This window comes from Gnatocerus cornutus, chromosome 2 (genome assembly GCF_029298725.1).
Source record: "Gnatocerus cornutus isolate USDA-ARS CGAHR chromosome 2, icGnaCorn1.1, whole genome shotgun sequence".
NCBI classification, from domain to species: Eukaryota; Metazoa; Arthropoda; class Insecta; order Coleoptera; family Tenebrionidae; genus Gnatocerus; species Gnatocerus cornutus.
Window position 1 is genome coordinate 22226446 of NC_142234.1, and position 7493 is coordinate 22233938.

Sequence of the window (7493 nt, forward strand, 5' to 3'; positions counted from 1 at the left end):
TAAAAGCTCTGTAAATTGGGGAATTTTAATACTAATGCTGTCAAATTTGATGGACTTGTTACTTAATAGGCGTTTATAAAATGTTTTGGATTACAGAATTTCAGATCACAAATTGTGAATTTTAGAATTTTTTGATTTCAACTAGAAAAAACTCGTAATTTAAGTTATTTAGGATCTTGCAAATTCTACAAATTTAGTGTGAATGCTGTCAAATTTTGTGAACTTGATACTTAAGACAAGTTTATTAAGTGTACGAAAATTCAAAATTTTTGATCACGAATTGCATATTTTAGATGTTTTTATTTCGACTAGGAAGAATTGGAAATTTTATTTTTGTTTAAAGCTTTGTAAATTTGACAATATTGATGCTAATGCTGTCAAATTTGATAGACTTACCTAAGTTTAAGTTTAAGTTACCTAAGGAACGTTTATAAAGTGTACTAAATTACATTTTAGATCACAAATTGTAAATTTTAGAATTTTTTGATTTCGACTAGGTAAAACTCGTAATTTAATTTATTTAGGATCCTGCAAACTCGACAATTTAAATGTGAATGCTGTCAAACTTTGTGGACTTGATACTCAAGAAAAGTTTATTAAGTGTACGAAAATTCAAAATTTTAGATCACGAAATTTTTATTTCGACTAGGAAAAATTTGTAATTTTTTTAAAGCTTTGTAAATTCGACAATTCTGACGCTAATGCTGTCTTGTTCCTTAAGAGACGTTTATGAAGTGTGCTAAATTACAGAGTTATTGATCACGAATTATAAATTTTAGAATTTTTCATTTCTAGAAAAAATCCGAAATTCTGAATTTTGGAAAATTTCTTGAAAATTCGAAAATTTTGACGCTAGAGTTATCAATTTGGGTGAATGTGTTACTTTAAAAGCGTTTATTTAATATAGCAATTTACAGAATTTTAGAATAAAAAACAAAAATTTTAGAGCGAACAAACTATCTACCGAACAAACTAAAAACTAAAAATTGAAATTTTTCGAAAACGTTATAAATTCGACTGTATTGATAGTAAAGTAATGAAATTTGGTGAACTTGTTTCTTTAGATGCGTTTATTAAGTATTCTAAATTACAAAATTTTAGATCTAGAATTACGAATTTTAGATGTTGTCAAATGTAAGTCAAACTCAAAATCTAAAATTTTTCAATAAAATCTTTAGATCCGACAGTTTTAACCCTAAAGTAGTGAAATTTGGTGGACTTCTTGCTTTAGAAGCATTTATTCAGTGTACTAAATTAGAGGATTTTAAAACAAGAATTAAGATTTTTGAGTTTTTGTTTGTTCATTTGATTAAAAACCTCTTAATGCACAATCCACCAGATACCGAATTTATCATTATATTTATCTTCTTTAAAATTTTTCGCTTGGAACGTGAAAGTCATTAAAGCCCCAAATAAAACTCGGAAATGATCAACAGGAAACGCCCAGCGCCCAAAGCACTTGTCGCCTCTTAAGCAGCCGCTTCATTTTTGTAATCCACATACTGTAACGACAAGCAACAAAATACCGTCACATTACACTTGTCAGCAAAAGCCCGTAACTGCAAACGTGTGTGGTCCAAGCACAAAATAATAACAACGAACAGCTCGATGAATTATTTGTGCTGTTTTGCGGCTCAAAGAGACACAAATAAATTTAGTAAATTTATATTTTACGGTTGTTAACAGGAACGCAACACATGTTTACGGACGAAGCGAAAAAAATGTTTTTTCTAAATATCCACGAACGAGCTAGAAATGTATTAATACTGTTTTATGAACGACGAATAAATGTCAGCCAAAGAAATACTGCTATTTACACAAATACATCGGAAACGCGGTAAATTACTGTAAATAATATAAAAAGATTTGTGGGGGTGTTTTCTAAATAAAACAGACTGAGGAACTTCAAACAGAATTTTATTTGGGCCAGCCGATGTAAATCAGAAATGTTATTATCCTGAAATGTCGCTGGAAGAATGAAAAATATCAAAACATTCTTCTTTGCGGGGTGGTTATCAAACGATGGGGTACAAAGACGAAAATGAGATTTTTTATGTGTTGGGAATATTTCTTTAGCAGGGTGCTTTGTTGTGGCCTTAATTGTAGTTAAGAATATTTAATGGAGTGTGAGATATAACGAGTTGACACAACTTCTTTGTCACATTATTTTACAGCGGTTTAATGACTTGGTTGCTTTTCGCAGAGTTATTTAGCCTGACATTTTGGGAAAACATGATTTTGAATTGGAAATTCTCTATTTTTCGATCTTTATTACCACAATATCAGACACCGCTTTAGATAATAATTAAGTGTACAAAAAATCAGAAATTACAATGAGGCAAAACCCTCCTGAATTACCTGTTATTCGATGTTTATAAAACTGGATTTAAATGCAAAAACTGCAAAAACCGTTCGAACAAAAAACGTTTATGCTCGCTCTTATCTTTATCTATCATACTTGTTTAACTTTCACTTAATTACTGGTTTGAAAAACAACATTTTTAAAAGTGTCTATTGCGAATTAATTTGTTTGAAATAAATTGGGCACTCAAAAAAGTCAATCTTTATGTCGATTGGTGGTAAGGTGACTTTTCCGGACTGAAACTTTAATTAGAAACGAAATATTAAAAATTAGTTCCTTCTTTTTTTTTTAATTTGAATTTTGATTTTTTTTTAGGCAAAATAAAAATTTCTACAATGCGTAATTCGTGATCTAAAATTTTGTAAGTTTGTACACTTAATAAACGCCTCTCAACTTATAAGTCAACCAAATTTAACAGCATTAGGGTCAAAATTGTAGAAATTACAAAATCTTAAAAAAACCTAAATTTCAAATTTTTTCTAGACATAAAAAATTCTAAAATTTGCAATTCGTGATCTAAAATTCTGTAACTTAGTACAGTTCATAAACGTCTCTTAAGTAACAATTCCCCCAAATTTGGCAGGATTAGCAATAAAGTTGTTGAAATTACAAAATTTTTAAAACATTTCGAGTTTTTTCGAAATAAAAATTTCAAAAATTCGTAATTTGTGATCTAAAATGTTCTAATTTTGTACACTTTATAAACGCTCTTTAGGTAACAAGTTTATAAAATTTGACAGCATCAGCGTCAAAATTGTCAAATTTTTAGAATCTTCAAAATAAATTGAATTTCGACTTTTTCCTAGTCGAAATGAAAAATTCTAAAATTCGTAAATCCTGATCTAAAATTCTGTAATTTCGTGCACTTTATGAACGTCTGCTAAGTAACAAGTTTCACATCAATAGCATCGAAATTGTCAAATTTACAAAATCTTTAAAAAAATCAGAATTTCCAGTTTTTCTTAGTCGAAATAAAAATTTCTAATATTTGCAATTTGTGATCTAAAATTCTATAATTTGGCACACGTCATAAACGCCTCTTTGGCAACAAGTCCACCAAATTTGACAGCATTAACATTAAACCTGTCAAATTTACGGAAATTTAAAAAAAAAATCTAAATTTCGAATTTTTCCTAGACATAAAAATTCTAAAATTTGCAATTCGTGATAAAAAATTCTGTAATTTAGTACAGTTCATAAACGTTTCTTAAGTAACCCCCAAATTTGGCAGGATTAGCATTAAAATTGTCGAAATTACAAAATTTTTAAAACATTTCGAGTTTTTTCGAAATAAAAATTTCAAAAATTCGTAATTTGTGATCTAAAATGTTCTAATTTTGTACACTTTATAAACGCTCTTTAGGTAACAAGTTTATAAAATTTGACAACATCAGCGTCAAAATTGTCAAATTTTTAGAATCTTCAAAATAAATTGAATTTCGAGTTTTTTCTAGTCGAAATGAAAAATTCTAAAATTCGTAAATCCTGATCTAAAATTCTGTAATTTCGTGCACTTCATAAACGTCTGATAAGTAACAAGTTTCACATCAATAGCATCGAAATTGTCAAATTTACAAAATCTTTAAAAAAATCAGAATTTCCAGTTTTTCTTAGTCGAAATAAAAATTTCTAAAATTTGCAATTTGTGATCTAAAATTCTGTAATTTGGTACACGTCATAAACTCCTTTTTGGCAGCAAGTCCACCAAATTTGACAGCATTAACATTAAACCTGTCGAATTTACGGAAATTTAAAAAAAAAATCTAAATTTCGAATTTTTCCTAGACATAAAAATTCTAAAATTTGCAATTCGTGATAAAAAATTCTGTAATTTAGTACAGTTCATAAACGTTTCTTAAGTAACCCCCAAATTTGGCAGGATTAGCATTAAAATTGTCGAAATTACAAAATTTTTAAAACATTTCGAGTTTTTTCGAAATAAAAATTTCAAAAATTCGTAATTTGTGATCTAAAATGTTCTAATTTTGTACACTTTATAAACGCTCTTTAGGTAACAAGTTTATAAAATTTGACAACATCAGCGTCAAAATTGTCAAATTTTTAGAATCTTCAAAATAAATTGAATTTCGAGTTTTTTCTAGTCGAAATGAAAAATTCTAAAATTCGTAAATCCTGATCTAAAATTCTGTAATTTCGTGCACTTCATAAACGTCTGATAAGTAACAAGTTTCACATCAATAGCATCGAAATTGTCAAATTTACAAAATCTTTAAAAAAATCAGAATTTCCAGTTTTTCTTAGTCGAAATAAAAATTTCTAAAATTTGCAATTTGTGATCTAAAATTCTGTAATTTGGTACACGTCATAAACTCCTTTTTGGCAACAAGTCCACCAAATTTGACAGCATTAACATTAAACCTGTCGAATTTACGGAATTTAAAAAAAAAATCTAAATTTCGAATTTTTCCTAGACTTAAAAAATTCTAAAATTTGCAATTTGTGATCAAAAATTCTGTAATTTAGTAGTTCATAAACGTTTCTTAAGTAACAACTCCCCCAAATTTGGTAGGATTAGCATTAAAATTGTCGAAATTACAAAATTTTTAAAACATTTCGAGTTTTTTCGAAATAAAAATTTCAAAAATTCGTAATTTGTGATCTAAAATGTTCTAATTTTGTACACTTTATAAACGCTCTTTAGGTAACAAGTTTATAAAATTTAACAGCATCAGCGTCAAAATTGTCAAATTTTTAGAATCTTCAAAATAAATTGAATTTCGACTTTTTCCTAGTCGAAATGAAAAATTCTAAAATTCGTAAATCCTGATCTAAAATTCTGTAATTTCGTGCACTTCATAAACGTCTGCTAAGTAACAAGTTTCACATCAATTGCATCGAAATTGTCAAATTTACAAAATCTTTAAAAAAATCAGAATTTCCAGTTTTTCTTAGTCGAAATAAAAATTTCTAAAATTTGCAATTTGTGATCTAAAATTCTGTAATTTGGTACACGTCATAAACTCCTTTTTGGCAACAAGTCCACCAAATTTGACAGCATTAACATTAAACCTGTCAAATTTACGGAAATTTAAAAAAAAAAATCTAAATTTCGAATTTTTCCTAGACATAAAAAATTCTAAAATTTGCAATTCGTGATAAAAAATTCTGTAATTTAGTACAGTTCAAAAACGTTTCTTAAGTAACAACTCCCCCAAATTGGGCAGGATTAGCATTAAAATTGTTGAAATTACAGAATTTTTAAAACACTTGAATTTCGAGTTTTTTCGAGTCTCAAAATAAAAATTTCAAAAATTCGCAATTTGTGATCTAAAATGTTCTAATTTTGTACACTTTACAAACGCTCCTTAGGTAACAAGTTCACCAAATTTGACAGTATCAGCGTCAAAATTGTCAAATTTTCAGAATCTTCAAAATAAATTGAATTTCGAGTTTTTTCTAGTCGAAATGAAAAATTTTAAAATTTGTAAATCTTGATCTAAAATTCTGTAATTTAGTACAGTTCATAAACGTTTCTTAAGTAACAACTCCCCCAAATTTGGTAGGATTAGCATTAAAATTGTTGAAATTACAGAATTTTTAAAACACTTGAATTTCGAGTTTTTCGAGTCTCAAAATAAAAATTTCAAAAATTCGCAATTTGTGATCTAAAATGTTCTAATTTTGTACACTTTATAAACGCTCCTTGGGTAACAAGTTCAGCAAATTTGACAGTATCAGCGTCAAAATTGTCAAATTTTCAGAATCTTCAAAATAAATTGAATTTCGAGTTTTTCCAAGTCGAAATGAAAAATTTTAAAATTCGTAAATCGTGATCTAAAATTCTGTAATTTCGTGCACTTCATAAACGTCTTCTAAGTAACAAGTTCACGAAATTTCACATCATGAGCATCAAAATTGTGGAATTGACAACTTTTTTTTAAAAATTTGAATTTTGAATTTTTCCTAGTCGAAATAAAAATTTCTAAAATTTACAATTTGTGATCTAAAATTTTGTAATTTCATACACTTCATAAACGTCCCTTAAGTAATAAGTTCACCCAATTTTATTAGCGTCAAAATGATCGATTTGACAACGGTTGTATTAGAAAAATAATAATTTTGAGTTTTTCCAAAAATTTGAAATTCTAAAATTCGTAATTTGTGAGGTAAAATTTAGTAATTTAGTACACTTTATAAACGCCAGGTAACATGTCCACCAAATTTCACAGCATTAGCATCAAAATTGTCGAATTTACAGAATTTTAAAAAACTTTGAATTTCAAGTTCATCTAATAGTCAAAATAAAAATTTATAAAATTTGCAAATCGTAATCAAAATTTTTGAAATTTTGTGCAGTTAATTCATTAATTCACTTACTTCATTATGTAATAAGTCCTACAAATTTGCCTGCTTTAGGGTCAAAACTGTCAAATTTACAAAATTTTCAAAAAATTAGAATTTCAAGTTTTCTTTAGTCGAAATAAAAATTTCTAAAATTTACAACTTGTGATCGAAAATTCTGTAATTTGGCACACGTCATCAACGCCTCTTTGGCAGCAAGTCCACCAAATTTGACAGCATTAACACTAAACCTGTCGAATTTACGGGATCTTAAAAAAATCTAAATTTCGAATTTTTCCTAGACATAAAAAATTCTAAAATTTGCAATTCGTGATCAAAAATTCTGCAATTTAGTACAGTTCATAAACGTCTCTTACGTAACAAGTCCACCAAATTTGACACGTTAAAATTGTTGATTTTTCAGAATTTTAAACACTTATTTTCGAGTTTTTCCTAGGCTCAAAATAAAATTTTCTAAAATTTGTAATTTGTGATCTAAAATTCTGTAATTTAGTACACTTAATAGACGTCTCTTTAGTAACAATTCCACCAGATTTGATCACTTTACCGTCAAAATTGTCGAATTTACAGGATATTAAAGACAATTTGAATTTCGAGTTTTTTTAATTTTTGTCCAGTAACTTCTGAAGGATAATAGATAGCAATGGATTTGTCAGCGCGTCAAATCGGCAAGATCTCAATCTTTTTAATGCTGCATTACAGTAAAAAAGCGATGTAATAATTCTTGAGTTGCATGCAAAATTGCAGTGATTTTTTTAATATTTCTGAAATTGGACCTGACCGAACAAAACGGACTTCAGATTTGAAA